Raw genomic sequence first — 11,015 nt, 5'->3', positions numbered from 1 at the left:
ATGATTGAGCCCAGCTGGTGTGGCTCAATGGTTGAGAGTCAACCTATGAACCAGGAGATCACAGTTTGATTCCCAGTTAGGGTATGTGCCCAGGTTGTAGGCTCAATCCACAGAGGGGGCATGCAAAAGGCTGCCGATCAATGATTATCTCTCATCATTGATCTCTCTCTGTCTCTGTCTCTCCTTCCTCACCCTTCCTCTCTGAAATCAGTAAAACATAAAGAAAGAAAGAAAGAAAGAAAGAAAGAAAGAAAGAAAGAAAGAAAGAAAGAATAAATGAGCATCTGATAGAAGCACAGGACAGTGAGAAATGGTACCAAAGGGTGGCACATACAGATCTATTAGAATTGGCTCTGTGTTCGACACTCTGCTAATTGCTTTACATGCAGCATTTTATCAAAACATCACAACTACCTCATGAGTGATGTACTCATGCTGGTTTCTGTCATATATAAGAGCAAAGTGAACCTCAGATAGATAAAGTAATTTCCTCAATATTACATGGGACAAAGCAAAAGTCATAAGAATTTAGGAAAAAGTGATGGTGATGGATGGGAAGGTCAGTGAAGGCTTATTACAGGGGAGGAACCCACTTGGGGCCTTGAAGAGTGCTGGCAACTGGGGCAAGGGAGACGGACAGGCAGGGGCAAGCAGGCTATGCTAGAGGTGGAGGGAGAATCAGAGTTCATCTCAGATTGCCTTTGAAAGGGCTCCCACCCTCACCACAGCATCAGTATAAACATTTTAAAAAACTCTTTCAAGTTAAGCAAAGCAAAGATGGATTAGATCCCATTCCTTCGCACACGATCATCAGCAAATAAGGCTGGCAGCCAGAATGACAAATTCGGTAGTTATCTTGTGAGTGTCCCTTGTAAAGGACTTTGCTGCCTTCTAGGTTTCTGTGTCAATAAAAAGTGGAAATATTGCACCATCTAGTGGTTCTATAGGGCACACATCTCTGTCAGTCACCTTTCTGGGTGGATTGTCACTAATGTTGCCTGACACAAAAGCATCTAGTTTGCTGAACCATCAGGGTAAATCTGTGTCCTTCAAGATTCTCCAGAACCAAGGTGTATCTGATAATACAGAGAAGTGAATGAAGACTTTCAGGCAATATGGTGCCTCACTGCTCCACACACAAGGAAAATCTTAGGTAGGAATATACTAGAAACATGAGTGATCTTGAATTCTAGAGACAGAAGATGTCCAAGTATTAGAAACCAGGTGAATCATCTCAAAGCCAAAGTGTGAACCAACGCTCAAGTCAGACTCTCTCAGACCATGGGACAAGTTCCCTCATTTGTCATTTCTGAATAGGTGTTCATTTATTGAGTTACTTCTTCATTGTGGTTTGTATTCTGCTTTGGCATGCCCGGTCCTATGTTATCGGTGTCAAACATTGTGAATTTTACCTTGTAGGGTTCTGATTTCTTTTATTTTTAGAAATATTCTTGAGTTTTGTCCTAGGATGCAGTTATGTTACCTAGAAGTAGCTTGATCTTTTTGAGTTTTGCTTTTCACTTTCTTAGGTGGTACCGAAGCAGTGTTGCATTTAGGGTAGGGGCTTCCTCTTGTGCTATCTACAAGCCAAGAATGAGTTTTACATTTTCAAAAAATATTTTTACTGATTTCAGAGAAGGAAGAGAGAGATAGAAACATCAACGAGGAGAGAATCATTGATCGGCTGCCTCCTGCATGCCCCACACCAGGCATGTGCCCTGACTGGGAATCAAACCATGAAATTCTGGTTCATAGGTCACCATTCAACCCCTGAGCGACACTGGTTAGGCTACATTTTTTTAATTATAAGAGAAAAAATACAAAGGAGACTGAATGTGGCCTATAAAGTCTAAAATATTTACTACTAAGCCCTGTAGAGAAGTTTGCTAGGGTTAATTTTTCCCCAGTTCTGAGGCAAGACCTTTTTAGTATTCTAACTGATGCCCTATCTTTTATAAGAGTTCTCACTGTACTTGTGTGTAATGCTTAAACGTCACATCCATTGTCCTGCCATTAGCCAAAGCAGATCACATGGCCGTGTTTGAAATGAGATGGAGATGTAAGCTCTCCTCATAAGGAACCACTTCGGCTCATGCCAATTCATGTAGACAGGCAGGGATCTAGAATCATTTTACCGGAAGAAAGAGTACGTAATTGTGGATCAAATCTGTCATATACACCTAGATTAAATAAGATAAATAGATTGTTAAAAATGCAATAGTAACTCTGAGTCTGCATATGTGAATGTAGAATTTCTCATAATGCCAACAAGCTCCAAAGGATTTTTTTTTTTTTTTTTTTTTTTAGTTTTGTGTTTGTAATCCAGGGAGCATTGTAATAATTTTATAGAAGCTTATTTGAAAATATTAATGATAATCCTGGATTTAATTAGCAGTAGGAGATTTCAGAGCTCACATTTACATTCATAATTTCACAATTTTGATGAGAAGGGATGGAGGCAGGAAGCAAAGAAACACACAAACGTATTTGGTTGTTTGTGGTCTCACAAGCACCATGTGTTCCTTCCTTTGATTCTCACTGAAACTCTCTATGGTGGGTATTAGTAACCGTTTGGTGGATAAGAAATTGACTTTTACAATAAATAAATTAGTGATAGTTCATGTTGTCAGGGGATGGTGAGGCAGGGATTAGAGCTCAAGTTGGTCTGACCCCAAACCTGTCACCTTATTTGCCATGACATATTGCTCCCTCAGAATCCAGGAGGGCAATAAAGTCAGCAGTCACACATAGCAGCAGTTCCTCCCTCTTCATCCATGCTTGGTGGGCAAACTGAGATCACTTCTAATGTGAGAAAGCTCAACACCCTTGGCTCACACTCACTCATGATTCTGCAAAGAGGAATCCAAATCTGATGCTCACTCTTCCTGATCTACTGTGGCTAAAAGCAGTCATCCAGTCAAAGCACTTTGGGGATGGCACCTTGATGAATCCCAACCTGCTGTAAGAATGTAAATGCTCTGTGTGCTCAAGTATTTGAGATTCTCCAAAGAAATAATTGCTCAGGATTGTTTTTAAATTGACCTAGTTAAACAGCAGTTGCTATTGCTGTTAGAAAGGAAAAGAAAAGAAAAGAAAAGAAAAGAAAAGAAAAGAAAAGAAAAGAAAAGAAAAGAAAAGAAACCACAAACTTAGGCATGAAGCATTGTGTAGTGTCCACAGTTTAGTCAATCAGTGCTCTGTTGATGGACATTTGGGTTGTTTCCAATCACTTGCTATTACACATATTGCTTCCTCTGTGTCAGCCTCTGATACAAAATGCAATGTAGCAAACAACCACAAAAATAATTATTTATTGTTTACCTCTCCTAAAGCCCAGCTATGGGTCTGGCACACTGTTTTTCCACTCACCTGCTATCATGTGAAGCCGGCCTCATGGGCAAGCGCCAGGTCAGAGGCGGAGAACTGCTCCACTCATGGTACAGGAAGGCTGAGGGATGGCATGAGGACTCAGCCCACAGCAGTCTTGTAAAATGTTGTCAGTGTGTTTTGAAATATATTCCCAGATGATCCCTGGATCAGAGATTAAGTGCATATGCCATTTAAAAAACATAAATAAATCTTTATTGTTCAGATTATTACAGATGTTCCTCTTTTTTCCCCCCATAGCTCCCTCCACCTGACCACACACTCCCCGCCCCCCTCACCCCTGCCTCCACAGCTGAGGTGGGGGAGGCAGTTTCAGATTTCATGAAGAACTTTCTGAGTTTTCTTGAACCAACAGTATATCTGGCCCTTTACTTATTTACTTTTTGGTGGGTGTGTGGGTAAGATTTTGGCTATTAACTTCTCTATCTTTAGAAGCCATTTATACAATAAGAAACTTACCAGTTTGTAAATATATTTCCTCCCTGTTTTTGACTTGGTTTATTGTTTTGGCATACAAACGTTTTGCATTTTTATATAATCAAATTCACCAACTACTTTTCTTGTTGTTTCTGAATTTGAAGGCATAGTGAGGAATATTTTTCCCCCCCAGGGGTGAAAATATCCATTGATGTTCTCTTCTTGTACTCACATAGTTTTGTTTTCATATTTAACTCTTTCATAAATATATAATTTATCCTGCTTTAGCAATGAATCAAATTTTAACTTCTTAAAAGAGCTATTCAGTTAATCCACACTACCGCTAGTTTGAGATGCCGCCTTTAATGAAATTAAAAGTCATATGCAATTGTATCTATTTGTGGACTTTTAAATTCTGTTCCATTCATATACCTATCTATTAAAATGCACAAACAAGTTGTCAATAAGGCTTTATATAATGCTTACAGATATGGTGGGCTAGCCTACTCAATACTTAAAATGCTTCCCTATTTTGTTCAGATTTGCAGTACTTACCTACTATTGTTGTGTAATAAAACACATTTAGTGAACTAAAACAACACATTTATCTTTCCACAGTTTCTGTGAGTCAGGTATCTGGGCACAGCTTAGCTGGCGGGTGTTCAGCTCATGGTTTCACGGTGTAAGGGTGTCTGTTGGGTTGCATTGTTACTGAGAGCAATGGCTTTCTTCATATTAAACTACCTGAGACTCCCTAAAATAAGCCACCATGGGTTAGGAGGTACACTTGTTAATGTGCTATTGGATTCTATGTGCCAATGTTTTTTTAACGTATTTGCATCAATATTTAAAATTGATGTTTGTCTCTAGATTTATTTTTGGGATAATGTTTATAGATGAATACTATTTTGCTTCATTAAACTAAGTTGGACTTAATTTTTTTTTCCTTTTAAATAGCATTGGGTTTATCTGAACTTTAAAGATTTGGAAAAATTCCCCTGTGCTTCTAGTTTCATTTTGTTTGCCCGTTTATGGAGAAACTTTAAACTATTTCATTTATTTCTCATGAATATTAATGTGTCTAGACTATCTTTAGTGGGGTCAATTTCAGTTAGTTGTGTTTTTTAGAAAACTATTGATTCCACTTTGATTTTGTGTACTTGCATTTATTCTGTTCTTTTTCCAGTTTATATTGATTAGTGATTTAACTACTTTTTATTGATTTTTTTTTCATGCACCGGGCCTCTAATATATTATATACTGAGTGACCAGTGTATGTCCCCTCCCCCTGGCCAGACTGGCTGGACCCCACCCATGTATGAATTCATGTGTGTATATATGAATTACACACACACACACACACACACACACACACACACACACACACACTGAGTGACCAGATTATTATGCATTCAGAGATCATAATAATCTGGCCACTCAGTGTATATATACATTTACATCGAGTTTATATGTATCTTTATATTCTTCTTTATTCATTGCATCATATCTCTGTTTGGAGAGCCTGAGACAAGGACTTGTATAGTGCAGCCAGTCTGTTTGCAAGGTCATCCTGGGAGCAGGAGTGAAGACGGGAAGGAGTGGGGGACGAGGAATGTAAGAGCTTTGTTGTAGGTGCCAATGGCAAAACGGGGACTCAATGCCCACCATGAGTTTCCAAATATTTGCAAAGCTTCTCGCGTTGTCCATTCTGGGCTGAGTGGTGAAGTGTTTACCTCCTGTTGAGTGCTAGCTATAGAGGCTTTCAGGTCCCTGTGTTTGGGGCTGTGCACCTGTATTAGCCAGTAGGCTCCTGCTAGTATCTAGATGCAGAATTTCTGCAGCAGAAAGGGAACACTGCATGTGCCTGAGACAAGACTCCGTCAGCAGGCCTCCAGTCAAACCCCCCCTGGAGGTGCGCCCCCACGGGGCGGAAAGCAGAGGTGGGTCTAGCTCTGTGCTTTGGGATCCTGGCAACATCAGATGTAGCCGTTGGAACCTTCAACATACTTACTGGTTCTGCTCAGCTTCATGTTTTGGATTGAGAAGTGTATGTTCAAGTCTTTCATTATTAGTCTGTGTGTTTTCTCTTTTGTCTCATTCCAAGATTTATGAAAACCATTGCTGTGTCATTTGGTGAATAAGCATTAATATCTATAGTTGCTTTATTGTATGCTGTTGCCTTAAGCGTTAAAACGTGATTTTAATACTTTGATATCTAAATCCAATCTTGTTAATCATAGTTGTGACCCTCGCTTTTTTCCTTTTTATTTATAGTTTTCCCAGTGTTAATATTTTAGTATTCATCTATCTATCTATCTATCTATCTATCTATCTATCTATCTATCTACTTATCATCTAAGGCAGACTATTTCTAGAGAAGTTTGAATCTACAGCAAAATTGAGTAGAGAGTACAGAGATTTCCCATATATTTCTGCCTACATACACACACACACACACACACAGAGAGAGAGAGAGAGAGAGAGAGAGAGAGAGAGAGAGAGAGACTCCTTCATTCTCAGCACTCTGCACCATAGTAGTAAATTTGTTAAAAATCCATGAACTTAAATGAACACATTATTATCACACAAAGTCCATGGTTTACTCAGGGTTCACTCCTGGTGTTGTACATTCTATGGGTTTTGACAAATATATAATGATTATCTCCATTATCCATCATTATTCTATCTACAGAATAATTTCACTGCCTTAAAATTAATCTGTGCTCTGGGGGGTGGGGGTAATTTCTTCCTCCCATCTAACTTCTGACAACCACTGATTCTCTCACTATCTGCATAGAGTTGGTTTTAAAGAATGTCATACAGTTGGAATCATATAGTGCCCAGCCTTTTCAGATTGACTTTTTTCATTTAGCAATATGCATCTAAGGTTCTTGCATACCATTTTTTATGGTTTGATAACTCATTTCTTTTTATTGCTGAATACTATTATATTGTCTGGGTATACTATCATTTATGTTTTATCTTTCTGAATCTTTTTGTATATAGATATGTCTCTTATATATACAGCATAATGTTGTATTTTATAAGACATAAGCATACACATGCTCACACTCATATGCATCTCTCTAGTCCAAGCATTGAGGAATCAGCTTCTGTTCTTGAGTCTTTCTTTAACTCCACAGGAGTGTATTTAACTTGGCAGGCAAAACTATGAAATTTTTCTGTTTCCAGAAACCCCGTCTCTGTATCATGTTTCCCAGAAAGCACATTCTATTCTTGTCAATTAAATCTAAGGGAATTCCTTCTAACCAACTGGGATTTGAGCCCGATTCTCGTCCTCTGCCTTGAAAGAGCTGAGATATCCTGACTACATCTTATAAAATAGCCCAAAGGAAGTCCTTTCTTTCCTCATGTTTGCTGATCAAGGTATCCTTTGTCTTGCAGTTTTGTCTATAAAACTAGATAACTTTTAGCTTATACTGGGATACCAAACTTTTGCACAATTACTGCTTAAATTTAGTCATGGCCATTCTGATTGCTAACCGTTGAACAAGTCATGTTGTGGCATCTGGAAGCAATGAAGACTGTGGGAGAGGAAGGAGCATTAAGCCATCTAGGAAAGAGCTAGCAGACAGGAACACTGCAGATTGTGTTAGAGGGAGTGGTAGTTAATTTGAATCTGAATGGAAATGGACAGAGCCCTTTCCTTTAGAGAAAAGCTATCCTTGGGAGATTTGACATCTATTCTTGGGTAGGACTTTATTATTTGGGGGAATAAGTTCAAATATTCAAATGTAGAAAGGAACTTCAATATCCCATCATCACAATTGAATGGCAGGTCTTTTTTTATTTTTTATTTTTTATTGATTATGGTCTCACACAATTGTCCTTATTCCCCCATTCCCATCCCAAACCCCTCCCTAGATATGCACCCCCCCCCCTTGTCCATGGCCACTGGCTAGGCCCATATGTATGCACACAAGTCCTTTGGTTGATCTCTTCCTTTTACCCCCATCCTCCCTTACTTTCCCTCTGAGGTTTGAGAGTCTGATCGCTGGTTCTCTTTCTCTGGGTCTGTTTGTGTTGTTCATTATTTCCTCTAGATGTGTGAGATCATGTGATCCAAGAAATACCCTTGTAAGAATCTAAACTGCAACAAGCCATAATGGTTATGCTGAGAGGCAAATGAATCAGTCTGTAGTGAGTTCTTTCTGGGCCAACAGTTCTTTTGCATCCCAATTTCAATGCCAGATAGTTCCTTATGTGTACCTGCCAGCCATGATATTTCAGATCTGGTTGGTGGACAAATGGCGGTAATGCAGGTCCGCCCATCTCTGGTTTGGTCCTGGGCATCCTTCAGCAACCCGCAGCTGCTGTCTGCTGGTATGCTGAGGCGTCGTTAGCATCTTCCATCTCTGAATTGTGTCTCTTCTGTCTTCATGGCTGGAGCGCTTCTGTCTATTCCTCTCTGTTACAGAATTCCAGATGGTCTCGGAGTTGTTTTCTGAAAATATACAAACATATTCTCGACCAAAAGTTAATAAAGGGATATTTTCTTTAAATTTTATTTGGGATTCTTTTCCATTCCCCCCCCACCCCCCAAATGATTTTCCCCTGGCTTGTTTTGTCACCATGTGTGTACTTTCATGGGTATCTTGCTATTAGTGTTTCGAATGAAGGTTAATTTTCTAAAGCACAAATTTTTTAGATGTAAATTATTCTCAGGATATATTTCCTTACATGATATTCTTCCACTGTCACCGCCATTTTTACTTTAAATAATAGGAAACTTTTGGAAATTTTATACTGTAGTCTTGATAGCTTTTATTTTTTAAGTTATTTGCGCTACACTATGACTACTTTAGATTCATAACATGTTGTGCAATTTTACCGTGGCTGTTCTGCCAATAAGAATTTTTGTTAACCCATTAGGAACAGCTTTTTGAACAGTACAATCAGGGTTTTTTTGTGTGTGTTTTTTGTTTGTTTGTTTGTTTTTAGAATATTCATTTATTTCCATTGGCCACATTACTTTCCTCTGAGAAATTGGCTACCATTCATCTGTCATACTCAGCACTCTAGCATCAATCTCATTTACCATGTGTGTATTAGTGGAATTGATTATTTCCCTTCTTAAGAAGGGCCTGAGCATTCCTGCTACCAGGCTGGACTTGGATATTAAAAACCCACTTGCCCACACCATGGGTAAGAGACCTCTCAAATAGTCTTGTTGCAGTGAGAGGGCAGCTACTGTTAGCCACGTCTCTGTCTGTTACCTGGGTCCCCCTTTGAGCTGTGCATGGGAAGCGACGCAGCCAAGGGGGCAGGAGACCTCCCTCAGAATGGGAGAAGGTTCAGGCGCCTGCCATGTTGCAGGGGGGGTTGGTAAGGGTCTGTGCCCCACCTCTGTTGACCCCCAAGTTCTCTCCTGATGGCCCCTCTGCGACTGTGCCTGTCTTAGGTTGTTCTTTCCTTGAGGAATCTTACCCGTCTCTGGCTAACCAGCCATCCTCCGGGGCCAAGCAGGGTGATGTGAGGTTTAGTTCTGTCTCCTTGGTAGTGAATGGCAGGTCTTATCACCGTTGACTACATGAACTCAAAGTCCAGTCAATGGAGTATATAATTCAGAGATGTAGTTTTAACATAGACCATTAATACGAGAATCAGTGTATCTGCGTGTGTGTGTGTGTGTGTGTGTGTGAGTGTGTGTATGCGCACGCGTGCACTAAGAGGTAAGAAAATGTTACCACATCCAAAGATAAGAAAATGTTACCACATCCAAACCATTATCTGTCCAATTCATCACTTGTCAAAAGATGGCACACACAGAAGCTTCTGGAATAAAGACAATTCCTCTGGATTCTGATTCCCTTGATTGCATGGCTACACTATGCATTGTTTTCTTCACTGCTGCTGAGACACACATGGGTATGTTTTCAGCAGTATTGCTATTTATTTGAGAGTCTCATTTCCAGTGGTAATAGGGGTGTGGGGAATGAAATTATTTTAGTTTGCATCAGGGAGATTTTTCCTTTTACCTCCAGGAAAGACCTTTTGGACCAGGTGAGGTTGATTGTACTCACGTGTGGGAACACATTGCCGAATGGACTTGCTCTAAAAATCTCTGATGCAGGCCAGAAAACAATGCATTAGAGACCAACTTATTAGACAGAAGCCCACACTTCCCATTTTATACGCATTGAATCCAGGGTATCTGGAAATGTGGGTTTCTACCTAACCAGAACTCTTGAACATCTTTCCATTCATGAGGCAGAAGGTAAACCTTTCAAGGTCTGTATGGTGGTGTTTCCTCTAAACTCACATGGAACGTCTCACTGTCTACCACATCCATTGGTAAGCACCAGAAAATGCTCTCGCTGTTACTCTCATGAGTAACGCCCTGCTTTGACAAAAGCGTGCTGGGGGTGAAGGGAGTGTGGATTGCATATGTGATTAAACCGGCTTCAGATCTGTGTGAATGAAATCTGATCCTGGCAATACAACTTACTGGCTGCCTGTGCTTGGTCCAACCATTTAACCACTTTAGCCTCTGTTCCATCTGTGTAATAGGAACATCTGCCTTCATATTTTATGTGCTGTGCTGAACACTTAACATACATACATCGACCAACCCCAGGGAAACAGCTTACAGCTTATTATCACTGTCACTCTACAATGAAAATGCAGGCATACCTCATCTTATTGACCCCCACTTTATCGCACCTTGCAGATATTGCTTTTATTTACAAATTGAAGGATTGTGGCAACCTTGCATCTCGCAATTGGATGGGTGTCATTTTTTTCCAACAGGCTCTGAGGATGGTTAGCATTTTTTTTTTTTTTTTTTTTAGCAAAAAGTATTTTTTAATTAATGTATGTATACTTTTTTTTTTTTTGACACAATGCTATTATTGTGCCTTTAGTAGCCTACAGTATAGTGTAAACATAACTATTATATGCACTGGGAAACCAAAAACTGTGCGTGATTTGCTTTATGGCAATATTCACTTCACTGTGGTAGTCCAGAATCCAAACTCCTTCTAGAGAGAAGGTGGATACAGAGAGATGAAGCAGGTGGGATCAGACCCCAGGAGGTCTTCCTTCTTTGCTCTTAACCGCTTCTGAACTATTTCCTGGGGAAGCTCCATGCATAACAGAAGACAACCGATCACATGTCTCCAAAAGTCACAGCTTAAAAAATATTACTGAACTGATAGAAAAGAAATATGTATTCTGAAGCACAGTATGTC

General features: G+C 39.7%; 1 long non-coding RNA gene across 1 annotated transcript; it reads right to left on the bottom strand.

Annotated features, from left to right (window-relative positions):
• Positions 1-1,944: 1,944 nt before the first annotated feature.
• Positions 1,945-8,289, bottom strand: LOC311611769. Its single transcript, XR_014793149.1, has 3 exons — positions 8,035-8,289; positions 3,370-3,531; positions 1,945-2,180 (listed from the first exon to the last, which is right to left on the bottom strand). It is a non-coding gene; the product is annotated as an uncharacterized lncRNA (long non-coding RNA).
• Positions 8,290-11,015: the final 2,726 nt, after the last annotated feature.

Source organism: Pipistrellus hanaki, assembly GCF_964339955.1.
Source record: "Pipistrellus hanaki genome assembly, chromosome: 17".
NCBI classification, from domain to species: Eukaryota; Metazoa; Chordata; class Mammalia; order Chiroptera; family Vespertilionidae; genus Pipistrellus; species Pipistrellus hanaki.
This window is presented reverse-complemented; position numbering and strand designations above follow the sequence as displayed.